The 12,307-nt window shown below is 44.4% G+C and overlaps 1 long non-coding RNA gene across 3 annotated transcripts in view; it reads left to right on the top strand.

The window, feature by feature from the left end:
* Positions 1-11,126, top strand: part of LOC141626730 (uncharacterized) — a 284,804-nt gene extending 273,678 nt beyond the window's left edge. For all 3 annotated transcript variants that reach the window (XR_012536319.1, XR_012536321.1, XR_012536320.1), the window contains 2 exons: positions 9,430-9,516; positions 10,892-11,126. This is a non-coding gene — a long non-coding RNA (uncharacterized LOC141626730). The remainder of the gene's footprint in view (positions 1-9,429; positions 9,517-10,891) is intronic.
* The last annotated feature ends 1,181 nt before the right edge of the window (positions 11,127-12,307 follow it).

Consider the following 12,307-nt stretch of genomic DNA (forward strand, 5'->3'; position numbering starts at 1 on the left):
CGGCCCCTCTAGGGTAACTTTTTGTCTTGCCGCCTTCGAATGAGAAGCAAGGGAAAGGGTTTAGGGTTTGATTAGGGGGATCCGCGGTAGTGGTCCGCTTAATCAAAACCTAAACCCTTTCCCGTCCCGTTTTAGGATACCCGGCCCCCCAAAAAAGGTTCACTCGGCCCCTCTAGGGTGTCTTTTTGTCTTGCCGCCTTCGAATGAGAAGCAAGGGAAAGGGTATAGGGTTTGATTAGGGGGATCCTAATCAAACCCTAAACCCTTCCCCGTCCCGTTTTAGGATACCCGGTCCCCCCAAAAAGGGTTCACTCGGCCCCTCTAGGGTGTCTTTTTGTCATGCCGCCGTCGAATGAGAAGCAAGGGAAAGGGTTTAGGGTTTGATTAGGGGATCCGCGGTAGCGGTCCGCCTAATGACATCCTAAACCCTTTCCCGTCCCATGTTAGGATACCCGGCCACCCAAAAAAGGGTTCACTCGGTCCCTCTAGGGTGTCTTTTTGTCTTGCCGCCTTCACATGAGAAGCAAGGGAAAGGGTTTAGGCTTTGATTAGGGGGATCCTAATAAAACCCTAAACCCTTTCCCGTCCCGTTTTAGGATACCCGGTCCCCCCAAAAAGCCGGCCCCCCAAAAAAGGTTCTCTCGGCCCCTCTAGGGTGTATTTTGGTCTTACCGCCTTCAAATTAAAAGCAAGGGAAAGGGTTTAGGGTTTGATTAGGGAGAACCGCGGTAGCGGTCTGCCTAATCAAACCCTAAACCCTTTCCCGTCCCGTTTTAGGATACCCGGTCCCCCCAAAAAGGGTTCACTCGGCCCCTCTAGAGTGTCTTTTTGTCTTGCCGCCTTCGAATGAGAAGCAAGGGAAAGGGTTTAGGGTTTGATTAGGGGGATCCGCGGTAGTGGTCCGCTTAATCAAAACCTAAACCCTTTCCCGTCCCGTTTTAGGATACCCGGCCCCCCAAAAAAAGGGTTCACTCGGCCCCTCTAGGGTGTCTTTTTGTCTTGCCGCCTTTGAATGAGAAGCAAGGGAAAGGGTATAGGGTTTGATTAGGGGGATCCTAATCAAACCCTAAACCCTTCCCCGTCCCGTTTTAGGATACCCGGTCCCCCCCAAAAGGGTTCACTCGGCCCCTCTAGGGTGTCTTTTTGTCATGCCGCCGTCGAATGAGAAGCAAGGGAAAGGGTTTAGGGTTTGATTAGGGGATCCGCGGTAGCGGTCCGCCTAATGAAATCCTAAACCCTTTCCCGTCCTATGTTAGGATACCCGGCCACCCAAAAAAGGGTTCACTCGGTCCCTCTAGGGTGTCTTTTTGTCTTGCCGCCTTCACATGAGAAGCAAGGGAAAGGGTTTAGGCTTTGATTAGGGGGATCCTAATAAAACCCTAAACCCTTTCCGGTTCCGTTTTAGGATACCCGGTCCCCCCAAAAAGCCGGCCCCCCAAAAAAGGGTTCTCTCGGCCCCTCTAGGGTGTATTTTTGTCTTACCGCCTTCAAATTAAAAGCAAGGGAAAGGGTTTAGGGTTTGATTAGGGGGAACCGCGGTAGCGGTCTGCCTAATCAAACCCTAAACCCTTTACCGTCCCGTTTTAGGATACCCGGCCCCCCAAAAAGGGTTCACTCGGCCCCTCTATGGTGTCTTTTTGTCTTGCCGCCTTTGAATGAGAAGCAAGGGAAAGGGTTTAGGGTTTGATTAGGGGGATCCGCGGTAGTGGTCCGCCTAATGAAATCCTAAACCCTTTCCCGTCCCGTGTTAGGATACCCGGCCACCCAAAAAAGGGTTCACTCGGTCCCTCTAGGGTGTCTTTTTGTCTTGCCGCCTTCAAATGAGAAGCAAGGGAAAGGGTTTAGGCTTTGATTAGGGGGATTCTAATAAAACCCTAAACCCTTTCCCGTCCCGTTTTTGGATACCCGGTCCCCCCAAAAGGGGTTCACTCGGCCCCTCTAGGGTGTCTTTTTGTCTTGCCGCCTTCGAATGAGAAGAAAGGGAAAGGGTTGAGGGTTTGATTAGGGGGATCCTAATCAGACCCTAAACCCTTTCCCGTCCCGTTTTAGGATACCCGGCCCCCCCAAAAAGAGTTCACTCGGCTCCTCTAGGGTGTCTTTTTGTCTTGCCGCCTTCGAATGAGAAGTAAGGGAAAGGAATTAGGGTTTGATTAGGGGGATCCGTGGTAGCGGTCCGTCTAACCAAACCCTAAGCCCTTTCCCGTCCCGTTTAAGGATACCCGGTCCTCCCAAAAAGCCGGCCCCCCAAAAAAGGGTTCTGTCGGCCCCTCTAGGGTGTATTTTTGTCTTGCCGCCGTCAAATGAAAAGCAAGGGAAAGGGTTTAGGGTTTGGTTAGGGGGATCCGCGGTAGTGGTCCGCTTAATCAAAACCTAAACCCTTTCCTGTCCCGTTTTAGGATACCCGGCCCCCCAAAAAAAGGGTTCACTCGGCCCCTCTAGGGTGTCTTTTTGTCTTGCCGCCTTCGAATGAGAATCAAGGGAAAGGGTTTAGGGTTTGATTAGGGGGATCTGCGGTAGCGGTCCGCCTAATCAAACCCTAAGCCCTTTCCCGTTCCGTTTTAGGATACCCGGTCCCCACAAAAAGCCGGCCCCCCAAAAAAGGTTTCACTCGGCCCCTCTAGGGTGTATTTTTGTCTTGCCGCCTTCAAATGAGAAGCAAGAGAAAGGGTTCAGGGTTCGATTAAGGGGATCCGCGGTAGTGGTTCGCCTAATCGAACCCTAAACCCTTTCCCGTCCCGTTTTAGGATACCCGGCTCCCCAAAAAAGGGTTCACTCGGCCCCTCTAGGGTGTCTTTTTGTCTTGCCGCCATCGAATGAGAACTAAGGGAAAGGGTTTAGGGTTTGATTAGGGGGATCCGCGGTAGCGGTCCGCCTAATCAAACCCTAAACCCTTTCCCGTCCTATTTTAGGATACCCGGCCCCCCAAAAAAGGGTTCACTCGGCCCCTCTAGGGTGTATTTTTGTCTTGCCGCCTTCAAATAAGAAGTAAGGGAAAGGATTTAGGGTTTGATTAGGGGATCCTAATCAGACCCTAAACCCTTTCCCGTCCCATTTTAGGATACCCGGTCCCCCAAGAAGGGTTCACTCGGCCCCTTTAGGGTGTCTTTTTGTCTTGCCGCCTTCAAATGAAAAGCAAGGTAAAGGGTTTAGGGTTTGAATAAGGGGATCCGCGGTAGCGGTCCGCCTAATCAAATCCTAAACCCTTTCCCGTCCCGTTTTAGAATACACGGCCCCCCAAAAAAGAGTTCACTCGGTCCATCTAGGGTGTCTTTTTGTCTTGCCGCCTTCGAATGAGAAGTAAGGGAAAGGGTTTAGGGTTTGATTAGGGGGAGACCCTAAACCCTTTCCCATCCCATTTTAGGGTACCTGGTCCCCCAAAAAAGGGTTCTCTCGGCCCCTCTAGGGTGTATTTTTGTCTTACCGCCTTCAAATTAAAAGCAAGGGAAAGGGTTTAGGGTTTGATTAGGGGGAACCGCGGTAGCGGTCTGCCTAATCAAACCCTAAACCCTTTACCGTCCCGTTTTAGGATACCCGGTCCCCCCAAAAAGGGTTCACTCGGCCCCTCTATAGTGTCTTTTTGTCTTGCCGCCTTCGAATGAGAAGCAAGGGAAAGGGTTTAGGGTTTGATTAGGGGGATCCGCGGTAGCGGTCCGCCTAATGAAATCCTAAACCCTTTCCCGTCCCGTGTTAGGATACCCGGCCACCCAAAAAAGGGTTCACTCGGTCCCTCTAGGGTGTCTTTTTGTCTTGCCGCCTTCAAATGAGAAGTAAGGGAAAGGGTTTAGGCTTTGATTAGGGGGATTCTAATAAAACCCTAAACCCTTTCCCGTCCCGTTTTTGGATACCCGGTCCCCCCAAAAAGGGGTTCACTCGGCCCCTCTAGGGTGTCTTTTTGTCTTGCCGCCTTCGAATGAGAAGAAAGGGAAAGGGTTTAGGGTTTGATTAGGGGATCCTAATCAGACCCTAAACCCTTTCCCCGTCCCGTTTTAGGATACACGGCCCCCAAAAAGAGTTCACTCGGCTCCTCTAGGGTGTCTTTTTGTCTTGCCGCCTTCGAATGAGAAGTAAGGGAAAGGAATTAGGGTTTGATTAGGGGGATCCGTGGTAGCGGTCCGTCTAACCAAACCCTAAGCCCTTTCCCGTCCCGTTTTAGGATACCCGGTCCCCCAAAAGCCGGCCCCCAAAAAAGGGTTCTCTCGGCCCCTCTAGGGTGTATTTTTGTCTTGCCGCCGTCAAATGAAAAGCAAGGGAAAGGGTTTAGGGTTTGGTTAGGGGGATCCGCGGTAGTGGTCCGCTTAATCAAAACCTAAACCCTTTCTGTCCCCGTTTTAGGATACCCGGCCCCCAAAAAAGGGTTCACTCGGCCCCTCTAGGGTGTCTTTTTGTCTTGCCGCCTTCGAATGAGAATCAAGGGAAAGGGTTTAGGGTTTGATTAGGGGGATCTGCGGTGGCGTCCGCCTAATCAAACCCTAAGCCCTTTCCTTCCGTTTTAGGATACCCGGTCCCCACTAAAAGCCGCCCCCAAAAAGGTTTCACTCGGCCCCTCTAGGGTGTATTTTTGTCTTGCCGCCTTCAAATGAGAAGCAAGAGAAAGGGTTCAGGGTTCGATTAAGGGGATCCGCGGTAGTGGTTCGCCTAATCGAACCCTAAACCCTTTCCCGTCCCGTTTTAGGATACCCGGCCCCCCAAAAAAGGGTTCACTCGGCCCCTCTAGGGTGTCTTTTTGTCTTGCCGCCATCGAATGAGAACTAAGGGAAAGGGTTTAGGGTTTGATTAGGGGGATCCGCGGTAGCGGTCCGCCTAATCAAACCCTAAACCCTTTCCCGTCCTATTTTAGGATACCCGGCCCCCCAAAAAAGGGTTCACTCGGCCCCTCTAGGGTGTATTTTTGTCTTGCCGCCTTCAAATAAGAAGTAAGGGAAAGGATTTAGGGTTTGATTAGGGGATCCTAATCAGACCCTAAACCCTTTCCCGTCCCATTTTAGGATACCCGGTCCCCCAAGAAGGGTTCACTCGGCCCCTTTAGGGTGTCATTTTGTCTTGCCGCCTTCAAATGAAAAGCAAGGTAAAGGGTTTAGGGTTTGAATAAGGGGATCCGCGGTAGCGGTCCGCCTAATCAAATCCTAAACCCTTTCCCGTCCCGTTTTAGAATACACGGCCCCCCAAAAAAGAGTTCACTCGGTCCATCTAGGGTGTCTTTTTGTCTTGCCGCCTTCGAATGAGAAGTAAGGGAAAGGGTTTAGGGTTTGATTAGGGGGAGACCCTAAACCCTTTCCCATCCCATTTTAGGATACCTGGTCCCCCAAAATGGGTTCACTCGGCCCCTCTAGGGTGTCTTTTTGTCTTGCCGCCTTCGAATGAGAAGCAAGGGAAAGGGTTTAGGGTTTGATTAGGGGGATCCGCGGTAGTGGTCCGCTTAATCAAAACCTAAACCCTTTCCCGTCCCGTTTTAGGATACCCGGCCCCCAAAAAAAAGGGTTCACTCGGCCCCTCTAGGGTGTCTTTTTGTCTTGCCGCCTTCGAATGAGAAGCAAGGGAAAGGGTATAGGGTTTGATTAGGGGGATCCTAATCAAACCCTAAACCCTTCCCCGTCCCATTTTAGGATACCCGGTCCCCCCAATAAGGGTTCACTCGGCCCCTCTAGGGTGTCTTTTTGTCATGCCGCCGTCGAATGAGAAGCAAGGGAAAGGGTTTAGGGTTTGATTAGGGGGATCCGCGGTAGCGGTCCGCCTAATGAAATCCTAAACCCTTTCCCGTCCCATGTTAGGATACCCGGCCACCCAAAAAAGGGTTCACTCGGTCCCTCTAGGGTGTCTTTTTGTTTTGCCGCCTTCACATGAGAAGCAAGGGAAAGGGTTTAGGCTTTGATTAGGGGGATCCTAATAAAACCCTAAACCCTTTCCCGTCCCGTTTTAGGATACCCGGTCCCCCCAAAAAGCCGGCCCCCCAAAAAAGGGTTCTCTCGGCCCCTCTAGGGTGTATTTTTGTCTTGCCGCCTTCAAATTAAAAGCAAGGGAAAGGGTTTAGCGTTTGATTAGGGGGAACCGTGGTAGCGGTCTGCCTAATCAAACCCTAAACCCTTTCCCGTCCCGTTTTAGGATACCCGGCCCCCCAAAAAAAGGGTTCACTCGGCCCCTCTAGGATGTCTTTTTGTCTTGCCGCCTTCGAATGAGAAGCAAGGGAAAAGGTTTAGGGTTTGATTAGGGGGATCCTAATCAAACCCTAAACCCTTTACCGTCCCGTTTTAGGATACCCGGTCCCCCCAAAAAGGGTTCACTCGGCCCCTCTAGAGTGTCTTTTTGTCTTGCCGCCATCGAATGAGAAGCAAGGAAAAGGGTTTAGGGTTTGATTAGGGGGATCCGCGGTAGCGGTCCGCCTAATGAAATCCTAAACCCTTTCCCGTCCCGTGTTAGGATACCCGGCCACCCAAAAAAGGGTTCACTCAGTCCCTCTAGGCTGTCTTTTTGTCTTGCTGCCTTCAAATGAGAAGCAAGGGAAAGGGTTTAGGCTTTGATTAGGGGGGATCCTAATAAAACCCTAAACACTTTCCCGTCCCGTTTTTGGATACCCGGTCCCCCCAAAAGGGGTTCACTCGGCCCCTCTAGGGTGTCTTTTTGTCTTGCCGCCTTCGAATGAGAAGAAAGAGAAAGGGTTGAGTGTTTGATTAGGGGGATCCTAATCAGACCCTAAACCCTTTCTCGTCCCGTTTTAGGATACCCGGTCCCCCCAAAAAGGGTTCACTCTGTTGGGGCTGGTGTCCTTAACAGTTAGTGCAAGGACTTATAAATCTCTAAAAGGATCAAAGGGCATACTTTTGGTATTATTATCAGTTGATCCACGTTTATCAATAACGGTTGGCTTGCTAGATAAGTTTGACGTTATTGTCATACAGATGGCGGTGATCAACTGGTCCCTAAAAGTCACACCTATAGGATACGTTTGAGAGATGTGACGGTATGAAAATACAGTCATGTAGATGCAAAATTTGACTAACCGGTTAGTCGAGTTATTTGACTAATAATTAGTCAAAATGTGATGTTGAGATCTTATATTTAATACGGATTAAATATCATGGGCTAAAAGCGAATTAACCAATTAATTCGTAAAATTAAATATAAGCGTTTTATATTTAATTAAATGTATATTGAATATAATTATACAATCTTTGTTTTGTCGGACATGTATTAATAATTCAACTAACCCGTATTATTAGTTGATGCCTTAATTTCCGATAACCGATGACAGTTTATAATGAAACCGCGTCGTATACACTTAGCGCATTATGGACCGGACCACGAGTCAAAAACAAGGAGAAGATGAAAGCCCATATTCCCCTTGTCCACTCGGTCTTGGCCGATTTAGAGAAGTGATAAGGAGAGCTTTCTCCTTCACTTTTTAACCTAATTCATTTTTACTAAAATTTTAGGGTTTTTGAGAATAGCTTGCCTCTCAAAGATTCGGATCTCTCATCTAAGAAAAACTCACAATACAATTCTCTCAATATTGCAAGGCAATTAGAGAATTCTCTTCTAGCACAAGGGCATAATCTCAGACGGTCTTGGGTGTTTCAATTAGGAGGAAATCTCTGTTGATTTCTGTTCTTTACGCCGCACTACAAAGGACCCGAGGTTGATTTCTATTGCTTAATCGTTTCTTTATGATTTTCGTTTTATGACTATAAACTACATATAAATTTTGCGTTATAATCCTATAAAGAAAGGGTTTTATACGGATGTAACCCTACAAGTGGTATCAGAGCCAGGTTACGTAAATTTTTATATGTGTTTTTCATCAAACGATTGTTGAAACGATGAATTTTGGTTAAAAAAATTGCCACGGCTCAAATTTTTTTTTACTCGGCAGAAATTTTTTTTTTTGCTGCGTTTTTTTCTTGTTTTGTGCCTTGTGATCCGTGTCAAGTTTACACGGTAATATTTATCTTTTGTTTTGTGTTCATTTTCGATCTTTGCATATTGTATTGTAATCGATATTCATCGCTATATGTTAAAGATCGGTCAAAATAATTGCATAAAATTTCGTGTGGCAAATTTTGTTTCGGCAAACCTGTTTTTTTTTATGAAAACCGAGTTGTAACACCCCGTATTTTATTAAGTTGAATAAAATTCTTTTAATTGCTATTTTGAATTTAATTACATCATTTAACGATTTATATATATATGCTTAGCTAATTAATTAATTTCATCATAATTCGATACGTTAATTTTAGTGTCTTACTTGACTTATGTGGTGAGTTTTGGGTGGTGTGGGCTAAAATATTCAAGCTGGGACTAGCTGTGACTAGGTCCTAGGTGAGTATTTCGGCCTTCATCATAGATAGGTCTTTATAGTCTCTGACGAGTATATGTTCACTGCTTGATAGCCTTTGTGTTCCTGACTAGTGGATGTTTATCCAAGTTGGGGCATGACCTCAGGTACTTATTTTGATAGTATGGGGTCAGCTTAAGTACTAGCCAACCCTTCGGTGGTGTCCTTAGGGTACTCACTTCACTTTGTTTTAAAAAAAGTTGTGAGTCTTGGGTGCGGTGGTGTGTATCCGCATGTCTAGGTCTGCGCAGATTTTAGGCTAGGGTTGTGTTGTCTCTTGGCCATGTTTTCTTAATAGTAACCGCTGAGCCAAGATACCGGTTCGATTACCTTCCCTACCTCGTGGTATAGACTTGAGTTACAAAGTGACTATTGACGGGACTAAGAACTTATGCCTGTCTTTGATATATTGCCCTTTCTTGTATGGTGATTCTATGAATCATAGAAGGTGAGATGCAAGCCGGCTATGGTTGATAGAGTTTGGATTCCTGGATGTTATGTGATTCACATGATAGTGTAGTATGAGTCGGTCTAGTATTCGCATGCTAGGACTATGTGTTGTTATATTGTTGTTCACATGATAAGCACGATTGTCTAGCATCTATATGCTAAGGCTATGTGTTATTCATATTCATATTCTTATGTTTACATGTTATATTAATTATGACATTTCGTGGCTGGGAGAACTCGGAGTTACTCCCCACTGACTGTGGCTTTCGTATTTGTATAAAATGCGAATGACAGGTAGGTGATGCATATATGGGGTACATGGACGAGCTAGCGAGCAAAGTAACCTTGGGACCTAGATTGGTTTTATTTTATTGTAACCCTTAAACCCTTTTTATGTCACATACATTTTAGGGACATATGTCTCCCTTTCTCATATTTGGTTTGTATCATTATATCCCCGTGTCTTTAGCGTGGTTATGTAAATTAGTTTATTAGCTTTTGCAGGTATTGGCACTCTTAAATTTGGAGATGTTTGTGAATGGTTTAGGAAAAGTTTTAAAAATTACAGTTGGTATCAGAGCAAACACAAAGAGACTACAACATAAGATCCTAAATCTACCCATCTTACCCATCTCTCAAGTTTATTATTTTAGGTGACTCATATGTGGTTGAAGATGAAGAGTAATTTTGGGTTTTAGAAGCTTTCTCAAGTTTATTACTTGTCTCTTTGCTAGCGTAAGGTAACTATTCCGAGTTACTCGACGAATTAATGTCACATTAGTAGTTAATGTTGTGCTTGTTGTTTGTTAAGTGTTTAGGCTCAAGGTAAATTTTATAGCAATAATTGCCATGTTTTGTTGATTGTGCCGAAAACCGAGCCTTTGTCCCTTTGACTGATGCGATGTCAGTCAATTGAGTGATTGGTCAGCCGCAATTTAACCCGTACCTGTCGCAGGGCTGGGGTTGCGGGTAAAAATTCGGTTGAATGAATTAGATAGTCGGCCTTTTTCTTGTTTTAGGCCATTCATTATATTTTTATCTCACATGTGTAATTAGTTGATTTAATTAGCTTCTTATATTGTAAAAACGGCCCTAGTTTCCCCGAAGCCTTTAATTTGGTTAATATTGTTAGAATTGGAAATTAGTATTGAATTCTTATTGAGGAACTGTTGGGATTGTATGCTGTAAATAGACATTTATATAGCTTTCACATGATAGAATGTTAGAATTTATGTTGGTAAGTAGGACTTTTTGCCCTCTTAAGGTTAAGTGGGTGTCTTACTTGACTTATGTGGTGAGTTTTGGGTGGTGTGGGCTAAAATATTCAAGCTGGGACTAGCTGTGACTAGGTCCTAGGTGAGTATTTCGGCCTTCATCATAGATAGGTCTTTATAGTCTCTGACGAGTATATGTTCACTGCTTGATAGCCTTTGTGTTCCTGACTAGTGGATGTTTATCCAAGTTGGGGCATGACCTCAGGTACTTATTTTGATAGTATGGGGTCAGCTTAAGTACTAGCCAACCCTTCGGTGGTGTCCTTAGGGTACTCACTTCACTTTGTTTTAAAAAAAGTTGTGAGTCTTGGGTGCGGTGGTGTGTATCCGCATGTCTAGGTCTGCGGAGATTTTAGGCTAGGGTTGTGTTGTCTCTTGGCCATGTTTTCTTAATAGTAACCGCCGAGCCAAGATACCGGTTCGATTACCTTCCCTACCTCGTGGTATAGACTTGAGTTACAAAGTGACTATTGACGGGACTAAGAACTTATGTCTGTCTTTGATATATTGCCCTTTCTTGTATGGTGATTCTATGAATCATAGAAGGTGAGATGCAAGCCGGCTATGGTTGATAGAGTTTGGATTCTGGATGTTATGTGATTCACATGATAGTGTAGTATGAGTCGGTCTAGTATTCGCATGCTAGGACTATGTGTTGTTATATTGTTGTTCACATGATAAGCACGATTGTCTAGCATCTATATGCTAAGGCTATGTGTTATTCATATTCATATTCTTATGTTTACATGTTACATTAATTATGACATTTCGTGGCTGGGAGAACTCGGAGTTACTCCCCACTGACTGTGGCTTTCGTATTTGTATAAAATGCGAATGACAGGTAGGTGATGCATATATGGGGTACATGGACGAGCTAGCGAGCAAAGTAACCTTGGGACCTAGATTGGTTTTATTTTATTGTAACCCTTAAACCCTTTTTATGTCACATACATTTTAGGGACATATGTCTCCCTTTCTCATATTTGGTTTGTATCATTATATCCCCGTGTCTTTAGCGTGGTTATGTAAATTAGTTTATTAGCTTTTGCAGGTATTGGCACTCTTAAATTTGGAGATGTTTGTGAATGGTTTAGGAAAAGTTTTAAAAATTACAGTACTTGAAAGTATAAATGAAAGGTTATAAAAATAAAACTAAAATTGGAATCGGTAACCAAAACATTTAAAAGGTCACTTATCGTAAGAATCAAAATTCTTTCAAAAGTTTCAAATAAAATTTTCCGACAGAACCAGATTCTCATCAGAGGAACGGAAGTGTTCTCGTTACGTATTCAAGAACATCACATTCCAAATCAAAGATAAGGTCAAAAGGCAAATCATTTGTATATATCAAAATAAGAGAAAGGTAATATACTCAAATGTTCTTTTGCAAAAAGCCAAAATAGAAATAAAGATTTCACTTTTAAAGCCAAATGGGAGTCAAATCCTTGAAAATGTAACATTTAACTTTGACAAAGAAGTCATAAATAGATCAAAGCTAACAGAAATTGGATAAAATTTAAAGAAATCTCGGGTTTAGAGATTAAAATCATGATAAAGAAGTCTATACCACGAGGTAGGGAAGGTAATCGAACCGGTATCTTGGCTCAGCGGTTACTATTAAGAAAACATGGCCAAGAGACAACACAACCCTAGCCTAAAATCTGCGCAGACCTAGACATGCGGATACACACCACCGCACCCAAGACTCACAACTTTTTTTAAAACAAAGTGAAGTGAGTACCCTAAGGACACCACCGAAGGGTTGGCTAGTACTTAAGCTGACCCCATACTATCAAAATAAGTACCTGAGGTCATGCCCCAACTTGGATAAACATCCACTAGTCAGGAACACAAAGGCTATCAAGCAGTGAACATATACTCGTCAGAGACTATAAAGACCTATCTATGATGAAGGCCGAAATACTCACCTAGGACCTAGTCACAGCTAGTCCCAGCTTGAATATTTTAGCCCACACCACCCAAAACTCACCACATAAGTCAAGTAAGACACCGAACATCCATATTCCAATTCAAAGACATAAAAATACATTTTTACACCAACAAATGATAAAACTAATACTTACAAACATTTGAAGATTAGTTATGTATTATTAGGATGTAGATGTGTAGTCTTATTCATTAAATATATTTAAATATTAAGAATCTTATATTAATCTATTATATTTTAAATGATTAATATATATATATTATACCATATATATGCGATTATTTGTATTATTAGTTACTATTTATTTAA

The sequence above is a fragment of the Silene latifolia genome, chromosome Y (genome assembly GCF_048544455.1).
Source record: "Silene latifolia isolate original U9 population chromosome Y, ASM4854445v1, whole genome shotgun sequence".
NCBI classification, from domain to species: Eukaryota; Viridiplantae; Streptophyta; class Magnoliopsida; order Caryophyllales; family Caryophyllaceae; genus Silene; species Silene latifolia.